The 23,216-nt window shown below is 42.5% G+C and overlaps 1 protein-coding gene across 4 annotated transcripts in view; it reads right to left on the bottom strand.

Annotated features, from left to right (window-relative positions):
* Window positions 1–19,815, bottom strand: part of STX8 (syntaxin 8) — a 305,088-nt gene extending 285,273 nt beyond the window's left edge. For all 4 annotated transcript variants that reach the window (XR_004055028.1, XR_004055029.1, XM_030923464.1 and 1 more), the window contains exon 1: window positions 19,680–19,815. The gene's annotated coding sequence lies outside the window, so the exon portion shown is untranslated. The remainder of the gene's footprint in view (window positions 1–19,679) is intronic.
* Window positions 19,816–23,216: the final 3,401 nt, after the last annotated feature.

Below are 23,216 nucleotides of genomic sequence, written 5' to 3' on the forward strand. Positions count from 1 at the left end.
CTCTGTCACCCAGGCTAGAGTGCAGTGGCACAATCTTGGTTTACTGCAACCTCGGCCTTCTGGGCTCAAGCGATTCTCCCACCTCAGCCTCCCTAGTAGCTGGGACTACAGGCACGCACCACCATGTCTGGCTAATTTTTTGTATTTTGGGTGGAGACGGAGTTTCACCGTGTTGCCCGAGCTGGTTTTGAACTCCTGACCTCAAGTGATCCATCCGCCTCGGCCTCCCAAAGCACTGGGATTACAGGCATGAGCCACCGTGCCTGGCCAACACCATGCTTTTAACCATGCCATCCTTTCCCTCTGCGAGCAGGGCCCAGGGACGTATAAGCTCCCTCGGGTGACTTTGATGCAATCAGCTGGGCACCGATGTGCAGACTGGTACGGAAACTACCACCCTTGAAAGAGCAGGATTCAAGAAACTACACAAGACAGAAAGTATGTGGTATAAAGACATGACCTTATCAGCTTCCTCCCCCTCACACTGATTTCTCCACTTTTTTTTTTTTTTTTTTTTTTTTTTTTTGAGACGGAGTCTCGCTCTGTCGCCCAGGCTGGAGTGCAGTGGCCGGATCTCAGCTCACTGCAAGCTCCGCCTCCCGGGTTCACGCCATTCTCCTGCCTCAGCCTCCCGAGTAGCTGGGACTACAGGCGCCCGCCACCTCGCCCGGCTAGATTTTGTGTTTTTTTAGTAGAGACGGGGTTTCACCGTGTTAGCCAGGATGGTCTCGAACTCCTGACCTCGTGATCCGCCCGTCTCGGCCTCCCAAAGTGCTGGGATTACAGGCTTGAGCCACCGCGCCCGGCCGATTTCTCCACTTTCTAATCTCCCACATCATTTATGGTTCATACCACACAAAGTGGCACTATATGCTATCATGTATGGTCCACAGTTGTTCTGTGCAAGACAGAAAGACATCCCCACACGGCCTGCTATCTTTGTGCTCCCTTCTTCTAAGACGGTGAGTGCTATCGTTCATTAACGTCTATGGAACACTTTCCAGTTTACAAAGAGATTTATCTCATTTGGATGTCACAACCATTTGAGGAGTCATGGTTACCTTCATTTTCCTGAAAATGATGTGTAGTTAAAACTCAAACCCTGGTTGTCGAATACCAAATCCTTTGCTCCTTCCACAGAATCACACAAGGCAAACTGAGCAATATGCCACTTGAACACCTGGTGGAATACCGTCCCTACGAACAGGGTAATACTGTCTCTGCAAGTGTGAAAGATGAAGTACTCAAAGCCAGTGGGAAAGGAACACATGAGAGCCCCTAAAAGGGAATCACTGTAAGATTTCAAAAGCGGGAGAGGCAAAGCCCAAGAGACAAAACCCAGGTCAAAGGATGAGAGGACTTGAGTTCTGGTTCTCTCTCTTCCATTGATTCACCTTGGGCACAACGACTTCTCTAAGAATCAGTCTCCTCATTTGTAAACCAAAAAAGTAATCCCTTGAGTTATAACACCGTATCAGAAAGAAAAACGTAATACACATGTGGGAGTGTTGAGGCCTAAGAACCCCCCACTCCACATGCGTCCTACATGCATGTCCTGGAACCAACACTCACGTATGCTTAGGGATGACTGTAATATATTAAAAATTGATTGGTAAATAGAGAAGAAGCAGAAATAATTCTTTTATTTTCAACTAAGAACAGGTTTTTTAATTTCTTACAAATTTTTACTTAAAGAAAACACAAGTTGGAAACTTTTTTTTTTTTTGAGACGGAGTCTTGCTCTGTCACCCAGGCTGGAGTGCAGTGGCGTGATCTCGGCTCACTGCAAGCTCCGCCTCCCGGGTTCACACCATTCTCCTGCCTCAACCTCCTGAGTAGCTGGAACTACAGGTGCCCGCCCCCACGCCCAGCTAAGTTTTTGTATTTTAGTAGAGACGGGGTTTCACGATGTTAGCCAGGATGGTCTCGATCTCCTGACCTCATGATCCGCCCACCTTGGCCTCCCAAAGTGCTGGGATTACAGGCATGAGCCACCGCGCCCGGCTCTTTTGACTTGTTATAATGAGCATGTAGCATGTGGATTACCTATTTTATTCCCATGATGGAAGCAGGGAGGGAATACGGAAAGAGAAGCTAATAGGAAAACAAAGATCTACAAAAGTAAATGGCAACTTAAGTACAAACTATTAGAAAGAGGTATTAAAAGATTCCCTTTTTAATGATTGCCATTCTAACTGGTGTGAGATGGTATCTCATTGTGGTTTTGATTTGCATTTCTCTGATGGCCAGTGATGATGAGCATTTTTTCATGTGTCAAAAAGTGAGGAAAGAACAGGTGCTGGAGAGGATGTGGAGAAACAGGAACACTTTTACACTGTTGGTGGGACTGTAAACTAGTTCAACCATTATGGAAAACAGTATGGCAATTCCTCAAGGATCTAGAAATAGAAGTACCATATGACCCAGCCATCCCACTACTGGGTATATACCCAAAGGATTATAAATCATGCTGCTATAAAGATACATGCACACGTATGTTTATTGCGGCACTATTCACAATAGCAAATACTTGGAATCAACCCAAATGTCCATCTGTGACAGACTGGATTAAGAAAATATGGCACATATACACCATGGAATACTATGCAGCCATAAAAAAGGATGAGTTTGTGTCCTTTGTAGGGACATGGATGCAGCTGGAAACCATCATTCTCAGCAAACTATCACAAGAACAGAAAACCAAACACCACATGTTCTCACTCATAGGTGGGAACTGAACAATGAGATCACTTGGACTCGGGAAGGGGAACATCACACACCGGGGCCTATCACAGGGAGGGGGGACAGCGGAGGGACTGCATTGGGAGTTATACCTGATATAAATGACGAGTTGATGGGTGCAGCACACCAACATGCAACAAGTATACATATGGAACAAACCTGCACGTTATGCACATGTACCCTAGAACTTAAAGTATAATAAATAAATAAATAAAGCATCCCTTTTCTTTAAAAAAAAAAAAAAATCAAGAATAGGAGATAAAAACTAAAATCAAGAAATGCCAAAATCAAGCATTTTTTCCAGAGGGAAAGAGAAATACAAGAAAAAAGTATGAAAGAAAAAGGCAAGAAAAGAAGGCGAAGGAGAGAGAAAGAAACAAGAGTAAATGAAGTGGGGATCAGGCAGAATCTACAGTCATAACGGGGGAAATATAAAAATGACCAACGGGCTTATGGTGACACAGAGGGAAGAGGGAAAAGGTTACAGAAAGAACTGGAGGGTGATACAATTCCTATCCTAAAGTTAACAAGTATTATACAAGCAATCTTAACATTCTGTCTTAACTTTACAGGGAGAAAACCCCTAACTTTTCAAAATCTAGCAACTAGGACTGGGCTAAGTTTACCCTTCTGTTGACTGACATCTCCATCTTGTGGTCTGTTCAGGACATAGCTCTGAGAGAGAGTGTGTGTGCGTGTTTGTGCGCGCGTGCACGTGTGCAGTTATCTGTATGCATATGCATGCAAGTGTATATGTATGTATGTATTCAAATATAACCGTATCTACTCACATGTGTAATACATGTACATGTAGTATATAAATGCATATATTTGTACTTATTCTTTAATTCAAGTAGAACATACAAACAGAAAAATCCCCAGCTCAAAGACGATTCACAAAGTGAATATCCACAGTCAACCACTACCCACAGCAAGAAACGAAGTATTACCAGAACCCCAGGAGCCCTGCTAGTCACTACTTCCCCCAAAGAGAACCACTTTCGTGATTTATAACACTGTAAGTCTCGCCTTTATAGGAGTGGCATTATACAGTATAAACTGTATGAACTCTATCTGGCTTAGTCCACTCAACATGATGTCTGAGATCCATCCATAGTGTGGTGTATAGTTGCAGATTGTTCTCATTTGCTGTGTGACATCATTGTATCAACACGCCATGATGTATTTATTCATTATACTATAGATGTTCATTGGGTTATTTCCAGGTGGGACTACTAAGAAAAGCACTGTAAACAGAGACACCTGTAGTCCCAACTACTCTGGAGGCTGAGGTGGGAGAATCACATGAGCCTAGGACCTTGAGGTTACAGTGCACTATGACTGCATCTGTGAATAGCCACTGTACTCCAGCCTGGGCAACACAGCAAGATCCTCTCTCTAAAAAAGAAAAAACAGAAAAAAAAAAATAGCACTGCTATACACATTCTTGTACATGCCTTTCGTATAATTCCATTTCAGCAAATACGGTTTTCCATTTCAGCAAATGTGGTTTTCCAAAGAGGCACAATTTACAGTCCCAGCAGTAGTATATGAGGAACTCCAGCTGCTCCACGTCCTAGCAACACTTGATATGTCCGTCATTTTAATTTCAGCCATTCTTGTACTATAATGGTATGACATCATGACTTGACTTTGCAATTACCTGATGACTAGTGAAGTTGAACACCTTTTCTTATGTTCATCAGCCATTCAATATCCTCTTTTGTGAAATTCAAGTCTTTTACCTATGTTTATCTGACAGGTTGCTTGCCTTTTTCCTGATTTATAGGGATTCTTCATATATCCAAGATACATTTCCTATGTCAAATATTAATATATGTCCTACAAATACAGATTTTCATTCTGTGGCTTATCTTTCAATATCTGTGGTATCTTTTGATAAAGAGAACTTTTTATTTTAATGAAATCCAACTTATCACTTGTTTCCTTTATGGTTAGTATGTTTTTTGGCCTGGTTAAGAAATCTTTGGCTATCCCAAGATCATAAAAATGTTCTCTTGTTTTCTTCTAAAAGCTCTCTGGTTCAACCCTTCACATTTAGATCTATAATCCTTTTGGAATTATTTCTTATGTAGGGTGATAGCAGAAGCCAAGATTCATTTTTTCCATGTGGATATCCAGTTGACATAATGCCATTTATTGAAAAGACTACCTCTGTCATAAATCAGGTGACAATATGTATGTGAAACTGCTTCTGAAGCCTCTCTTTTGTTCCACTGGTTTATTTACCTATCCTTGTGCTAACACCACACTACAGCTTTAAGGTGAGTCTGGATAACTGGTCACGTGAGTCCTCCGGCCTTTTTGTTCTCCAAAATTGTCTCAGCTCTTGTCTTTTTGCATTAACCATATAAACAGTGGCTGCAGTCAGCTTCTCAAGTGACAAAACGGAAACAAAAATCTGGCTGAGGACTGTAAGTGGGTTTGCTCTAACTCTATAAATCAATCTTGAGAGAACTGACGACTTTACAATATTGAGTCTCCCACTCTCTGAACAAGGTACAGAGACTGAAGAGATCTGAGCATGGTAAGACCCCACCCTGACTTATTCAAAGTTTTGCTTTCCAGAGTTTCAGTTACCCACACTCTGAAAACATTACAGACAATAAGATATTCTGAGAAAGAGATTACACGCTCATAACTTCTACTAGAGTATACTGTTATGACTGCTCTATTTTACTATTAGTTATTGATGGTAATCTCTTACTGTGCCTAACTGATAAGTTAAACTTTACCATGGGCAAGTATTCACAAGTAAAAACATAGCATATACAGGGCTCAGTACTACCCAAGCTTTCAGGAATCCACTGAGGGTCTTAGAACGTGTCCTCTGCACTTAAGCAGGGGACTACTCTATATCTATTCAGTTTTACTTAATTTCCCTAAATAATGTTTTATAGTTTTCAGTGTAGAAGTCTCAAACATCTTTCATTTTACTTATTTCTACAGATTTCATGATTTTTTTTTTAAAAAGGTATGATGATAGCAGCCTTACAATTTTTTCATTTGATTTTTCTTTGTTGCCTAGCTTTTAAAACCTGCTGAGGAGAGAAACTACCAGGTTGCTGCTGCTAACCACGTGTGGACAGGCTATGCTTCATTCTCTTTCACATGATAATGGCTGGATACCTTTCTTGACTTGATCAATGACATGGAGTTGCAATGACCATTTGTTCAGATCTCAAGGTCTCTGGTTTTATTTGCTCCATCAGTCATCCAGAGAGATAATCTTTCCTTACATTTAGTCTCTATTTGGAAGTCAGGCTGTTAACAGAGCTTCCTTTCCTCTCCCACGGTGAGGGGGAAAAAAAATCCAGACTAAGTAGCTACAGAGATCTCTTCTGGTGATAATCAGTCTTGTGAGAACATACTTAACCTAAAAACTTCAAATAGTTATACTGTCAAGTTCTAAGGTGGTGTCAAGATATTTAAGAGTACTGAAGCCTTCTACTTCGTCATTTCCAAGATATACTGTTAAGCAAAAAAGACGACGTGCAGTAAAGAATGCATATTATATTATAATTTCTGTTTTTTTTTAAAAAAAAAAACACAAACAAGGGCCGGACGCGGTGGCTCAAGCTTGTAATCCCAGCACTTTGGGAGGCCGAGACGGGTGGATCACAAGGTCAGGAGATCGAGACCATCCTGGCTAACACGGTGAAACCCCATCTCTACTAAAAAATACAAAAAACTAGCTGGGCGAGGTGGCGGGCGCCTGTAGTCCCAGCTACTTGGGAGGCTGAGGCAGGAGAATGGCGTAAACCCAGGAGGCGGAGCTTGCAGTGAGCTGAGATCCGGCCACTGCACTCCAGCTTGGGCGACAGAGCGAGACTCCGTTTCAAAAAAAAAAAAAAAAAAAACACACACACACAAGTTGGAACAGAGACTGGGAATACAGGCCTGCGCATAGTATCTTTGGATACATGGAGAATCCCTCCGGAAGGGCACACAAACAGAAAGCTGTTAAAAGTGGCTGCTTCTGGGGAAGAAAATGGGAAATTGTAGGTGAGAAGTAGAAGGAGCCTGAATTTTCATTGATTATGCTTTTGTACAGTTTAACAATGTAATAAATTACTTTAAAAATAAATTTATATTTAAAAAACATTCTTCAAAAACAAACATTCATTCCCATAAACCACTGGAATGGTCAACATTTTGGCCTAACACTATCAACCAAACTGCCTCCTCCACCAAGAAGAGTCCCAAAAAAAATACTTCATCATATGACATACCTAGTTTTTCTCTCCAAGAAAACATGGTCACTGTACACATTATATGGCTAGTATCAGACCATTAGTTAACAGTATTACCCTAAACATTCTGCCTCATCATCTTCAAGATACACTGTGAAGCAAAAAAGATGATGCAGCATAAACAGTGGAAAAAATGTGCTAAGGCAACATACATTCCACATGTTTCTGGTCAGTTCCTATTTCAAATACTCCCTTTGTCATTCTATTGGTCCTTGCACCAAATTATCTACTAACATTTCTCCAGAACGTGTAGACAAAGCCAGAAGCTACTACTTCTCAAAATAGAATTAAACAAGAATTAACAAAATATATACAAGATTATCTGTCTGCAGAAGAAACCAGCTCTATGAAACTGTATAAATGTGTCACGTTAAAACTGTTTGCAGGCCGGGCGCGGTGGCTCAAGCCTGTAATCCCAGCACTTTGGGAGGCCGAGACGGGCGGATCACGAGGTCAGGAGATCAAGATCATCCTGGCTAACACTGTGAAACCCCGTCTCTACTAAAAAATACAAAAGAACTAGCCGGGCGAGGTGGGGGAAGCCTGTAGTCCCAGCTACTTGGGAGGCTGAGGCAGAATGGCGTGAACCCGGGAGGCAGAGCTTGCAGTGAGCTGAGATCTGGCCACTGTACTCCAGCCCGGGCGACAGAGTGAGACTCCGTCTCAAAAAAAAAAAAAAAAAAAAAAAAAAAAAAAAAACTGTTTGCAGGCTGGGCACGATGGCTCATGCCTTGTAATGCCAGCACTTTCAGAGGCCGAGGCAGGTGGATCACCTGAGGTCAGCAGTTCGAGACCAGCCTGGCCAACTTGGTGACACCCCATCTCTACTAAAAATACAAAAATGAGCTGGGCATGGTGATATGTGCCTGTAATCCCAGCTACTTGGGAGGCTGAGGCAGGAGAATTGCTAGAACCTCGGAGGTGGAGGCTGCTGTGAGCCAAGATCGCGCCACTGCTCCAGCCTGGGTGATAGAGCGAGACTCCGTCTCAAAACAAAATGAAACAAAACAAAAAAAAACTGCATGGCACTTCAAAAGTACTTCTCCTAAACCCCTTCAGGAAGACAAGTGATGGATGTAAACATCCCAGCTTCTTTAAAAAGTGAATTGGAGGCCGGGAGCGGTGGCTCACGCCTGTAACCCCAGTACTCTGGGAGGCCGAGATGGGCGGATCACGAGGTCAGGAGTTCGATACCATCCTGGCTAACATGGTGAAACCCCGTCTCTACTAAAAATACAAAAAAAATCAGCCGGGCGCAGTGGCTGGTGCCTGTAGTCCCAGCCACTCAGGAGGCAGAGGCAGGAGAATGGTGTGAACCCGGGAAACGGAGCTTGCAGTGAGCCGAGATCGTGCCACTGCACTCCAGCCTGGATGACAGAGGGAGACTCCGTCTCAAAAAAAATAAAAAAAGTGAATTGGAGACTTAAAGTAATGAGTTAGGTTCATTTGAGCCTAAATAAAATAACACAAAAGGTCAGCGAGTTACTACCTCTCTGGGATTTCAATGAAAGGAGAAGTGACAAGAAATGAAGGTTCTTAATAAGGTCAAAGAATTGAACCTTGAGTCTCTGGTTCTTGAAGAAACTTCAAGAAGAGAGTTGCAGTTGCTTAGGGAGTTGCAGAGAAGAGATGATACAGACACTACAACTTGCCTACCCAACGTCATTATGTCTCATCTTCCTTGTTATCAGAACCTCAACTTTCTTCAGGGCTCTACTGCTCAGAGACCATAACCTCATCCTCATTTTCAGCTCAAGAATATCTCCCTCCTGAAATAAGCTAGTCAATCACAGAAACCCCATTCTCCCATAATTTTTGGTATAATATGGTCATGTGGTACAACAGTCTATTTCTATTTTGAGCCAAAGTCAATTAGGAAGCTTCCAGGAAGCGTTTCATTGCTCTTTAAAAACAAATAACTGAAAAATACATACAAAAAAAAAAAAAAGAGAAAAAAATGCCGAAAGCTATTAGAGAATTAAGAAAGTGACTTTAGGCCAGGCGTGGTGGCTCATGCCTGTAATCCCAGCACTTTGGGAGGCCGAGGCAGGTGGATCACGAGGTCAGGAGATCGAGACCATCCCGGCTAACACAGTGAAACCCTGTTTCTACTAAAAATATAAAAAATTAGCCAGGCATGGTGGCAGGCGCCTGTAGTCCCAGCTACTCAGGAGGCTGAGGCAGGAGAATGACGTGAACCCGGGAGATAGAGCTTGCAGTGAGCCAAGATCACGCCACTGCGCTCCAGCCAGGGTGACAGAGTGAGGCTCAGTCTCAAAAAAAAAAAAAAAAAAAAGTGACTTTAATATTAATAGCAGATATTAATTATCAACAGTTTTCAGATAAACAATAGAAAAGTACAATTTAAAAAACTTGGATTTAAAAGAGCAACCAAAAAGATTTAAAAAACAAATAAATTTGACGAGAAACATGTCACACTTTTTTGAAGAAAATGTTACTGAAAGACCTGAAAAATGCCTTGGAGAGACAAACAAACAAAAAAGTTCCATGATCTTGGATGAGAAAATTCAACATTGTAAGGGATTTCAAGATTTAACACAATCCCAATTTTTTTTTTAAAGAATTGTTCTGTCTTATGGAATTACATTAGCTGATTCTAGAATTCGTGTTAAAAAATAAGCAAAACTCAGCCAGGAGCGGTGGCTCACGCCTGTAATCCCAGCACTTTGGGAGGCCAAGGTGGGTGGATCATGAGGTCAAGAGATTGAGACCACCCTGCCAACATGGTGAAACCCCGTCTCTACTAAAAATACCAAAATTGGCTGGGCGTGGTGGCGGGCACCTGTAATTCCAGCTACTTGGGAGGCTGAGGCAGGAGAATGGCTTGAACCCAGGAGGCGGAGGTTACAGTCAGCCGAGATTGCACCACTGCACTCTAGCCTGACGACAGAGTGAGATTCTGTCTCCAAAAAAAGAAGAAAAAAGCCGAACTCTTAAAAAGAAGTTTAATGGCAGATTTGTCCTATCATATATTAAAACTTAAAGTATCCATATTTTAGAAAATGTGGTACTAGCATATAAGTAGACAGAAGGACCAATGGAACACATTACAAAGTCCAGACATAGATCAAAATACATATGGGAATGTATTCTATGATAATGCAGCATCTTACATTTGAAGATGAGAAAAATGAACTACTAAGTAAAAAATGTAGTCAGTCACAAAAATAGAATAGAGCTAAGTAGGAAAAATGCAGGATTCATACTCTTCACCAATTAAATTCCAAAGGGATCAAAGATTTAACAGTTATAAAACCACAAAAGTACCAGAAAAAAAACACAAGAGAATGTCTTTATAACCTTGGTTCACTATAGTTATACATAATAATTACATAAAACTCTACTAAGATATTACTATATAAAGCTCTCTTTATATGTTAGTTTGGAGTAGGATACGAAAGTAACAACATTCTTTGGGAAAGACTGTTGGGAAACAAGCACTCACAAAAATTGCTGGCACGAGTCTAGATTGGTTCTACCCTGCTAGAAAATAACTTGTGAAATGCTATTGCAATTACGAATGCACATACCCTCTGACCCAGCCATCTTACTTTTTTTCTTTTTTTTTTTTTTGAGACAGAGTCTTGCTCTGTCACCCAGGCTGCAGTGCAGACACACAATCTCGGCTCACTGCAAACTCTGCCTCCCGGGTTCACGCCATTCTCCTGCCTCAGCCTTCCAAGTAGCTGGGACTACAGGCACCCGCCACCACACCCGGCTAATTTTTTGTATTTTTAGTAGGGATTTTTGTATTTTAGTATTTTTAGTGTATTTAGTTTCACCGTGTTAGCCAGGATGGTCTTGATCTCCTGACCTCATGATCCGCCCGCCTTGGCCTCCCAAAGTGCTGGGATTACAGGCATGAGCCACCATGCCCGGCCTCTAGTCATCCTACTTCTAAGAACTTACCTAGAGATATACTTTCACATATGCAAAATCCCTCACTACTATAGTTTTGTAATAGAAAAGACTGAAACACAATACTCATGTATATGAGACTAGTTAAATAAATGACAGTAAATGCATACAATGAAATATTATAAGGCTACAAAAACTAACCACAAAACCTTATGTCACGATTGGGAAAATCTCCAAGATATTTGATCAGGTGACAAAAGAATGTTGTAGAATGCTATGTATGATATGTTATCAAGTGCGTAAGATGGAGACAAATAATACATTCCTATTTGCTGGTATGCGCTTAAGAGAACCCTGGAAGGATATGCCAAAAATTATTGAGAGTAATTACTTATGTTGAGGAGGAGGAGACATCGTGGGAAGATTTTTCACTGAATCCTGTTCAATGCTTTGTAGATGTCTTAGCCATATGAATTATATTACTCATGCAAAACGCATTCTCCTTTCTCTTCTATTGTTATGCTTGGAGTGTGGCTGGGAACTGCTGTAGCTATTCTGAGACCACGAGAGGAGTCACTCAGAAGGCAAAGCCAACACTGAGTATTGGGAGGCAAAGGGAAATGAGGAGACAGCAAGAACCCGAAGCCCTGATGGCACCACTGGGCTGTCAATCAACCCTCTCACTTCTCTAACTTGCAACTTATTTCATGGGACATTTTTCCCTAGTTAAGCCATTTTGAGTAGGGTTATCTGTTATACGTGGTTGAGGGCAGCCAACTGCTACACTAGTCTTGAGAGCTAAACACAGGCACCCCCTTAACAAACATCAGTCAGAGTGGGTCAGGACAATAAGCATAACCTTCTTTTCCAGACTTCTTTGTCCTCCTCCCCTGAACGCTGAAGAAACAAACAACCTTCCCTTCTGGTCTTCATCACGCTTCTACACACCCATCTGCACTAATTCCACTGTGCTGTGATCCGTCTTTGTGTACATTTCCCCTTCCTGAGTAAACTCTGAACTCTGCAAGAATGGACTTTTTTTTTTTTTTTGAGACGGGGTTTCGCTCTTGTTGCCCAAGCTGGAGTGCAGTGGCGCGATCTCAGCTCACTGCAACCTCTGTCTTCTGGTTTCAAGAGATTCTCCTGCCTCAGCCTCCTGAGTAGCTGGGATTACAAGCGCCCGCCACCATGCCCGGCTAATTATTTTTTTAGTAGAGATGGGGTTTCACCACGTTGGCCAGGCTAGTCTCAAACCCCTGACCTCATGATCCACCCGCCTTGGCCTCCCAAAGTGCTGGGATTACAGGCGCGAGCCACTGCACCCAGCCAAGAACAGGCATTATAAATGACAAACTAACCCCCCCATAGACACCTCTTAGTCCACCTTGCGTGGTTTCAGTAACTTCTGATTCTAGTTGTTGCTCAAGAAGAAAGCAGCAAGACTATGTACCAAAGCTATTTGTCTTTCCATCAAACTACCCAAAATAATCAAGGAGGCAGAGATAAAGCTCATGCTTCACCAGGCCCTCCTCTTGAGTATACGGAAAGATTACATCCCCCAGCCGCCCTCACAGCTAGGTTGGAGCCACGTGACTAGTTATGGCCAAGGGGCTGAGTGTGTGAAACTCGCAGGCCAAAGCATAGAAGACGGATATGAGTTCTCCACACCCTCATTCTTCTCCAGTCATGGGGAACACACAGGCCTTGTGTCATGAGAGCACAGCCCAGAGAAGGAAGCAACCTGAAGCTCGGAGGCAGCTTTACGTGACAGACTTTACATGAGGCAGGCAAAAAAGCTTTCATGTCTTAAAAGTGTGACATTCGCAGGTTTGTTTAGTTAACACAGTCTATCGCCTCCTGGCTCAGTTAACCTTTCCGTCAACAAAAACGTGCTGAATCAACAACACACCTGCTGTATACCCAACTCTGGGCTGGATGTTACCACAGATACAGAAATGTGTGTGAAGACGCTCATTCATTGAGCAATTATTTATTAAAAATTGTGCTAGGCTTTGGTCTCTGTCCTTGAGGTATTTAAAATATAGACCAAGAGACAAAATACACACTTGCAAAAAAGAAAAACAGTTAAGTATTAACCATAGTCTGCCTAGCTAAATCAGCTTCCCACTAATATGCTCTCAAAATATAATCTATTTTTTTGAATATATTTTACTGATTATATGGTTCTTTATTTCATGCCTGTCTGTCTCCCTGGACCGTACGTAGCTCAACTGCAAAAAGTAGGTGCTTTTGTAGTTTTTACCACTACACTTCCAGTATCAGTGTATAGCACACAGCAGGCACTCAATAAAGATCTACTTAATGAAGGTTTGCTTCACATTTTTGCTTCCTTACCTATTTTTCATTAAACTAGCAGGAAATTATAATATTCTTGACTGCACTTAACAACTTCTTGGGGTTCAACTATCCCTACATTCACTTAGAGGACAAAGCAAATCTGTACTGATTTCAGCACACCCTTGCATGTCAGAAAAGCTAGGAAGTCCCTGTATTTCAGGGACATAAATAAAAGACAGAAGGGGGTTTATGATATGGATGTATATTCCTTGGCCACTTCCTTCTTCTAGAAGAGTAGGTTGGTCACGTGCTAACAACATTAAGCAATATGAAGTACAAATCAATGAGTCTTCAGGAAATCTAAGTACTTGGGACATAAATCATCCTTCTTATAAACCAAGATTTAAATTGAAATAAAACATTCAACAGTTTAAAATGGGGAGGAGCATTTTTAATGTTAGAATTTAATGTATATTTTTCTTTAGCCCATCTTGACTACCAATACAGTGATATGAATTAGACACTGGAAATAACCATGGTTTGTCAGTAGTGCAAGAGAAAAGTCTATCTCTAAAATCAAATTTTAAAAATCTGCACTCTGAGAAAATGTAGCCATTTCATTATCACCTTCTTTTGATTTTAGCAATTGGTCTGCTTGTTAATATATCCTTCCTGACATACAACTACCACCTCAAACTCTAAACAACTTCCTATTCCCTATAATCCTCGACATAGTTGGTGGTGTGAAGATTAAAGCTCAGCCAATTAGCCACCCACTGCAGCTGAGTTAATCACATAATCTTCGAGATGGTCACAGAGCAGTGGAGTATGCAATGGTTTTTGTTGTTTTTTCCTTTCTTTACAGGCAAAGATCTAACTAATTGTGAGATTTAGCAATGCTCTCGAATATAAAGGGCGGGAAGGTTTTAAATCAGAAGCTGTGTCATTGCTTTATGAGACAGGGCTTATCTTCTTCTAAGACACACTGTTGCAGAGACTTCTTTAACAAGTTTCCAAATACCCTAAATTAGTCAACCATTGCTTATTGAGACCAAGGCTTACTGCTTTAGAATAATGACCAGTAATCCGTAAGGTAAAACTAAGATTCTGTCACATGACAAGTTACGCATTCAATTATGTGATTGCCACATTAATGTCTATTTAAAGGAAATGCTAATCCAAACTGAAGTCTGACCATACTTGACTCTCCCTAATAAGGCCACATATGAGGAGGAAGAGAAAAGAGGGAAAAGAGGGATGGAAAGGCTCTCAGGAACGAGGGATGGGGAAGAAAGAGAGGAAAAGAGGGTTGCACAAAGTAAACAAGAAAGAGGGAAACAGAGGTAGGGGCTCTAGGAAGGAAGGCTCACCAGGTCCCAAGCGAGTCCTGGTAACATAAACTGATCTTGCGGCATTGCTGTCAGTTACTAGAGAAATGTTGATTAGCAGATTAACCCCAGTTCTCTAACAGTAAATGTGTTGTGGTCATGGTCTAGCATTAATGACAAAATGTGCCATAGTGAGCATGTCTATAACATTTCAAAGTTCTGACAAGGCTTTCTGGCCACTGTGCTTCTGGACGTCATGAATTAAGGGAAAGACACCTACCCTGCACCCACAAAGTGACAAAGCAACCCAACTGACCCCCCCAAAAACCAAGAACTACAGAAGCAAAGAAAAATGCTGGAGGAATCCAGAGATTAGAGAAGCAAACGAAAATCTTGGAGGAGCCCGGAACTGGGAATTAACTATGGAGAGGGCTAAGGAAATCTCTGTAAGTCATTGGAGATACTACAGAAACCAACTGGCAGAGAAACGAATGAGTTTCTCCAAAGATAGAGAGCTGAGCGTTCCCTAACAGCTGGTATTAGAAATGACCAGGCAACTGACAATCAGGGGGGAAGGGGATACAATCGAACTGTAATTGAACATGTCATATAATGACAAGTCATGTTTACAACTGAATTAAGGTCCTCAGAAGGCTAGGTCCAGGCAAGAGAACTATTAGGTATGAGAAGTTGGGGAAAGAAGGGGAGGTCTCAAGGATGGGGATTAGGGGTAAAGAAGGCAAAAATAATACTCTCACGTAGGCAGGTGAAGGAAATCAAAGACCAGCAACTCTGACCTCAAATCTAAGAAAATCCGCTTCTGGCAGTCCACTTCGGCTTTAGCATTCACTCAACCATACACTTCTTGCTGGTCCTCAATAAGTCCACATGGTGCCATCTTAACTGACCAGTTGGAGCAATGCTAGCTGGGTATTTGTTCTCATGGCCCTTGAGCAGATTTCCTGGGGACTTTTCTACATAGCTTTGGAGAGTGGTTTTTTCTAGTATGAATTTTCTTATTGATCAGACTCCTCTGGAATGTCTATAGGACTTGCACTTTTTGGACAAGCACATGTGGACACGTTCCTGTTAGGGTGTTGGGTCTAAAGCAAACCTAGCCCAACAAGGATTCACCAATGGAAGTGAAGGGGAAATTCACCTTCCAGGCCACCGACGTCATTCTCCTTCCTCTATATCTGCAATGACTTTCTTTCTTCGTGGTGCTCAATGTCCAGTCACCACATTGGTTTCCCGCTCTTGGCCAGACTCCATGTCATCCGGAACGGACCATCGTTGTGTGTTATGTCCATGTCTACCTTCTTCAAATCACTCCACAGGAGTCATTTCTCCTTGACAGGGCTTACATTCTTTTTAAAAAGAATTCTTCTAGAAGCTTATTCTGATCTATCCTAGATTTCTGGTCCTGAAAAGATACACCAATCTCTATGTTGCCCTTGGTTTCATCTTGACAGCACGTAATTAGGTCTGGCCAGTTACTTTATTTCAACTGTCAGGGATTCAGTTACCTTTGCTTGACAGTGTCTCCCCAGTATGATCTCCGTCCCCACGCCACTCAGCCACTCACCAACACACCAACAAGCAACAGCTTTAGTCCACCACATGGATCAGCCTTATAGGTATGAAGAGCAGAAGGCAGTCCCAGTGGCAGGACCCAAGAGTTCCTCAGAAGGCCTCCATCCAAACAAACCACTTGACACGAACCTGCCAAATTCCCTAAACATTCCTATCAACTAATTCACTGTGGTTTAAATCCTAGGGTTTAAGGAGGTTTTGGTTAAAATACCTCCAGAAGACAGGACATTGCCAGCCGTTGATTCTACTGCTAGAATTAACGAGATTGTTCACTAATAAGACAATAGGCAGCAAGCTGGGCACGGAGGGAAGCAGACACGGAATAAATGAGATGTGGAAGAGGAGAATGGAGGGCAGAGGACCAGGTGCTGCATATGCTGGGGTCAAACAGACCAGGTCTCTGAACACTCAAGGGCCTGACACGAGGGACAGAAGATCTCCAAAGCAATGAGGCAGCATGAGCTCCCTCCTAGCCTGATGGAGACACAATGCTCCAGTAATAACATCTCATATTTATAAAGGTCTTAGAGTTTACAAAGCCCATCTCATAGCAATCACTTCATCTGGTCCTAACAACAATGAAAAATGGGCAGCACATGTATCCCCAGTCTAAGGTCAATGACTTCAAAGCCCAGATGACTGAGGGACTAGAAAGCTACAGAACTGGGTCCTTCTAACACCTTGTCCAGCTCTTTTTATGGTGCAATGGTTACGAGTTCAGAGCTAAAATCCAAGTTCTGTGACTGACTAGCTTTAGAATCTTGAACCCTCGGAGCCTCAGTTTCTCTTCTGCAAAATGGGATATTATAAAGAGCTCCTGAGCAAATGCACATACAGAGCTTAGCATAGTGCCTACCATATAAAAAAACAAATAGCAGACACATGCTATAGATCTCATGACTAGTACATCATGACACAGAGCAGTCGTTCTAACCCTGCCATCTACTAAATCCACCCGGCAGTCTCCCCAGCCTTACTGCTGCCCAGGTCTCGCTCAAGACTATGAATCAGACTCTGCAAGTATATGGTCTAGACATTTGTATTTCTTTTTTTTTTTTTTTTTTTTCCATTCTCTCTTGGGGGATTCTGATGCAAACTGCCACGATTAAGAATAAATGACACAGGTCGGCAACAGTGGCTCATGCCTGTAATCCCAGAATTTTGGGAGACTGAGGCGGGCAGAGTACCTGAGGTCAGATATTCAAGACCAGCCTGGCCAACATGGTAAAACATCATCTCTACCAAAAATACAAAATTAGCCAGGCGTGGTGGCATGCGCCTGTGATCCCAGCTACTCAGGAGGCTGAGGCAGGAGAATCACTTGAACTCAGGAGGCAGAGGTTGCAGTGAGCTGAAATTGTGCCACTGCACTCCAGCCTGGGTGAGAGAGTGAAACTCCATCTCAAAAAAAAAAAAAAAAAAGGAATGATACAAAGCAATATTTCTCAAATTATAATGTGCATTCAAATCACTTGATGATCTTGTTAAAATGCAAGTTTTAATTCCATACTTTGGGACTGCGGTTGGAAATTCTGAGTTTGTAACACGCTGCCAGGTAATGCTGACGCTGCTTATCAGCCAGTCACAGTTCAAAGGACACAGAGATGATTAGAGAAGAAGGGTGACAAAGGCAGGCAAGCGGGGACCAAAAACCAACAAAACAGAAAACAGAAGGACCCGGTGGGAGGACTTCAGAGGTCCTTGGCCTAAATTCCTAGGTTGGCTCCTTCAGCATCATTAATGACAAGCAAAGAGCAGAGTATGGTGCAAAGCACGCTCTTCTCAAATGGGAACTATTTATCACGACTGCCTCATCACTACCAAGCAGAACAGTCTGAATATTTTGCCCCCTTCTGACCATCATCTCTCCACATGACCCCATTCCTCTATGAAATAAGCTCCCCGTCCTAACTATGCCCTTATTAATATCTTGACTAAAAAGACTCTGCCTTCAGTGTAAAGCCCCTTGTAAAAGGCAGTTCTTTTTTTTTTTTTTTTTTTTTTTTTGAGACGGAGTCTTGCTCTGTCGACCAGGCTGGAGTGCAGTGGCGTGATCTCAGCTCACTGCAAACTCCACCTCCCAGGTTCAAGCAATTCTCCTGCCTCAGCCTCCTGAGTAGCTGGGACTACAGGTGTCCGCCACCGCGCCCGGCTGCTTTTTTTTTTTTTTTTTTTTTGTATTTTAGTAGAGACAGTGTTTCACCTTGTTGCCCAGGCTGGTCTCAAACTCCTGAGCTCAGGCAATCCACCTACCTCGGCCTCCCAAAGTGCTAGGCTTACAGGCGTGAGCCACTGCACCCAGACGACAGTACTCTCTTTCCACCTTGGATTCCTCTGCTCACCTGTTCTCTTTGACCAACCTGGACCACCGCCTTCATCCACATACTTCACCCCTGTACCCTGGGACTGAATATGCCAGGGAAATATGGGGAACCACAGTAGACTGGCCCACCACAGGCTTCTGTCTTCATTTAAACCCTGCCCAGGAGACTGCCAAAAGAGTATCACCCTTCCCGCACTGACTCGTTAGGTTCATTTCTTCACAGAAACAACTTAACATCCCATCTACCTTTCCGTATTTCACAGTTTCTTCATGGAACCTTGGAAACTGCTCTTGAGAAGACTGGGATCCACAGGAAAATCAGTTTCATTTTCTTCAGCTTGTTCTAGGCAGTGGTTTGCAATCCGGGTTGTATATTAGAATCACCTGAGACCTCCCTGCCCCCTGCCCCTCCACCTCAATCCCACTCGGGTTCACTTGTCCGAGATGGAGTCTGATAATGCAGGACTAGGGTCCAAAACCACTGCCCTTGGGAAGTCATACTATTCCTAACTGGGAACTAACTAGAAACAAGCTCCTCTCCACGATAAATGCATCATCCCTAGCGTGGAAGACGAGGAGAGGCGGCTTTCCACCCAAGCTCATTGCCTTCTGTGATGGTTCCCATGATGAAGCTAAGGAAGTTCTAGAAACAGGCGGAGGCCAATTTTAAAGATGTAGCAATTTACGGTTCATCAGCCTCAGCCTTGGAAAGCCGGACCCGTCCACGGGGTCTTCCAGCAGAGCCGGGCTCAGAGCAGCTGTCGGCTCTTTGAAGCATGAATCACTCACTGGCGAAGAACGGGGAGGAGGGTCCAACTCCTCCGCCTCTGTGGGCGCCGGACCAGTCTTATTAGGACTCATTTTTTCAATATGCCAATTTAAAAAAAAAACAAAAACAAAAACACTCCTTTGCCCACACAGAGAAGTAGTGACTTCGGGAGTTCAGAAGGCAGTTAACAAAGCAGAAAACTCAAAGAATGCCAAAGAAATGTTCTGACTTCACCCACAGTCTCCCTTAGTATGTTCCACCCAAGATGGGATTCAGCTGAACATACCTGGTTTACTGAACCTAGAAAATTAACGAAAACTAAATTGAGTAGAAAATTATAGTCCAACACCATAAATGAATAGAATAGATTTTGCTTGATTTAATGCCTAAAGTAAGCCATTCAGGAAACAGCTGTAATATTTGCAAAGAAGTCTTCACCCACCAAGTAATCCCTGTAAATGAAAACATCCTACCTGATTAGATCTGGTTCGGCACCCTCATTCTTAAAGGATGCCAGAAGTAGTCTCTCTCGAGTTACAAGATCATCCAAGAGGTTCTGTCTTCGGTCCCCTTCAAGCTGTGTTCTGCAGACATCTTGTTAAGGTCCAATGGTGAATAAATGACCTCGTTTTAACTATTACATTATTAAGTTAGCTCTTCAAGTCAGTTGTGGCTTTTACAGACTGTAATCACTACTACCCAGAAGGGATGCTCACCACTCCTGTGCTTTTCCTACTCTGACCTTCACCTTCATCAGGTCGTCAGGTAAAGGACCGTGGCAGGACTGTCACAGAGAGACTTACAAACACTGACATGGATCACGACACAAGTTCTTTCACTGAGAAATATACCAGGTAAATATTACTTTGCTCCCCGTGACCAAACTTATTTATTTTTGAGACAGAGTCTCGCTCTGTCACCCAGGCTGGAATGCAATGATGCGATCTCGGCCCACTGCAACCTCTGCCTCCCGGGTTCAAGCAGTTCTCCTGCCTCAGCCTCCTGAACAGCTAGGCTTACAGACATGCAACACCACACCCGGCTAAGTTTTGTATTTTATATTTTTATTAGAGACAGGGTTTTGCTGTGTTGGCCAGGCTGGTCTTGAACTCACGACCTCAGGTGATCTGCCTGCCTTGGCCTCCCAAAGTGCTGGGATTACAGGCGTGAGTCACCATGCCCAGCCCCAGTGACCAAATTTAAATGACTTTTCCTGCCAGTGGTGCAACCTGGCTCAGTGATTCCTTAGGTTTTGAGTTATACATGTCAGTGTTCCAGGGCGTTTTCCTACATATTAATACCCTAAGATGCTCTGTTTAAAAAAGTGGGGGCGCTGGGGGAGAGAAGTTCTCTATATTGTTCTCTTTCTTCCATGTTAATATCTATTAACACACCTAGAATATTTATAAAGTGCTACTTTATGTAACAGATTTGCTCTATAAATTGCTACCATCAGTTCACTATTTAAATACATTGCATAATCCGTAAAGAAAATTACAAAGAGAATAATTTTAATGTGTGATTCTAGCAAACATGCTAGACCAGGAGCCCAAAGGCAGAGTTGTAGCCCTATTCTTACCATTATGCTCTTGAACCAGTTATTTCACCTTTTTGGATCTCTCTCTCTTTATACGTAACACTAGATAAACTCTAACATCTTTTCCACAACAATTCATAAGTGGTGGTTAAAACCAAAAACCATCCTTCTGGGAAATGTAGTCTTTGCAAAGAAACCTACAATTCACCAACAGGTGGACGAGAGTGCGACGCGTGCGCAGAGGCGCGCATGAAGGAAAAAGGGAAGTGGCTACTGTCAACAACCGGCGCCACTTCCCTTGGACTAAGTACAAAATTTTACATACTAGCTTTCTTGATGCAAACTACGAAAGTGTTTTCTTTTCTTTTTCTTTTTTCTTTTTTTTTTTTTTTGAGATGGATTCTCGCTCTGTCTCCAGGTTGGAGTGGTGCAGTGGCGCGATCTCGGCTCACTGCAACCTCCGCCTCCCGGGTCCGGGTTGAAGCGATTCTCCTGTCTCAGCCTCCCGAGTAGCTGGGACTACAGGCACCCACTACCACGCCCAGCTAATTTTTGTATTTTTAGTACAGATGGGGTTTCACCATGTTGGCCAGGATGGTCTCGATCTCTTGACCTCATGATCCCCTCGCCTCAGCCTCCCAAAGTGCTGGGATTACAGACATGAGCCACTTCATCCGACCTCATACATTCTTTTTTTTTTTCTTTTTTTTTTTAATTTGAGACAGTGTCTCCCTCTGTCACCCAGTCTGGAGTGCAGTGCATGATCTTGGCTCACCGCAACCTCTAGCCCTGGAGTTTAAGTGATTCTCCTGCCTCAGCCTCCCAAGTAGCTGGGATTGCATGCGCATACCACCACGCCCAGCTAATTTTTGTATTTTCAGTAGAGACGGGATTTCCCTATGTTGTCCAGGCTGGTCTGGAACTCCTGACCTCAAGTGATCCACCCACCTCAGCCCCCCAAAGTGCTGGGATTACAGGCGTGAGCCACCACACCCAGCCGCCTCATACATTCTTGATAGTAATGCAAACAGGTTCAACCGACTGCTAAATTGCCTTCTAAATACCTAACAAAATGTAAAAGGTACAGTCTTTCAACAGACATTTCTCCTGCAGATACAATCATACAAGGACTTAGAAGCAAGGATGTCCACTGAACTATTATTTATAATAGCCACACTGGAAATATCAGTAAGTAACTAGTGTATCTGTACAATGGAATGTTTTGTAGCCTTCAGCCAAGAATAGGAAAGCTGCTTAGGGGGCTGATAATGATAATTAACATTTTTGAGCACTTACTAAGTGTTTACATGAATTATTTGACATGGAATAATCTACAAAATATAACATTAAACCAAAAGAGGAAAAACAACAGCAGCAGCAAGGAGCTAAACAGTGAACGGTATGCTCCCACTTTGTTAAAAAAAAAAAAAAAATCGTATCTATTTATGTGTGTATATATACACAGAACATTTCTGATATATAAACATCGCCTCTAAGGAAGGACAACTGGGGATTAAGGGTATAAGGGAGACTGATGTTTCACCGAATATTGTTTCCTAATGTTTGTCTCTATCATCTGCTAATCAATAAAAACACAAGCTTCAGAACCATATGTATAATACAATCCCTTTATAGTCAAAAGAATTTCTTATTTACATATGCATATATTTCCAGCCTAGAAAAGTCTGAGACACTAGCTACTAACCATCAACACTTAACTATGAAGAATGAGATGAGACAGAAAAAGAATAAGGAAGAGAAAGAGGAGTCATTGGTAACAACTAATGAGAAATGTATCAGTAGAAAGTATAATACGCTTTGTAATAAAAACAAAGGTACATTTTAAAATCAGCAGATACTAGTTACAGATTTAAACTTATGTTAAGAAGGAGCTAGCAAAGAACATCAGTTTCAGAAACAGTAAAACTTGATGACGATGTTTTGTCGATGAGTAACAAAAGGACGGAAACCCACACAGTTGATGCTAGAAGAGGCCTTAATCCCAATTCTCTTGTTTTGCTGACCAGAAAATTAAGGACCAGCATGGCTAAGTCACTTGCCTGGGTTAACAGCGATGCTAGGTGAGAGCCCAGGTCATTCTACCCTAGCTCACAGCTTTTCCACCAAACATTCTGGGGACTTCTCCACCTTGAGGTGCTGACTTGACTTTGCCACTTCTTAGATCCTGATAAAAACAATACTGTGCGTATGAATTCAGAATATTCCCAGGGACTCTGTAAATCTGGAAAACAATCCAATTAGGAACACTCTGCCTCTTTGTTTTATATTTTATTTTAATCTATGGAGAGAACAGAGCATAAAGAGATGCGGAGGAGGGAGATGGAATGAGAATAAATTGATTAATGGACCATCTGCACAGTACCCTTGCTATATAAGGGTTGTTGTTAGTAAGAGGTCAAAGGATCATCCAGGAAACAATCTATACAGCATGTATGTGGACAGGTGTGTAGCA

This window comes from Rhinopithecus roxellana, chromosome 19 (genome assembly GCF_007565055.1).
Source record: "Rhinopithecus roxellana isolate Shanxi Qingling chromosome 19, ASM756505v1, whole genome shotgun sequence".
Taxonomy (NCBI): Eukaryota; Metazoa; Chordata; class Mammalia; order Primates; family Cercopithecidae; genus Rhinopithecus; species Rhinopithecus roxellana.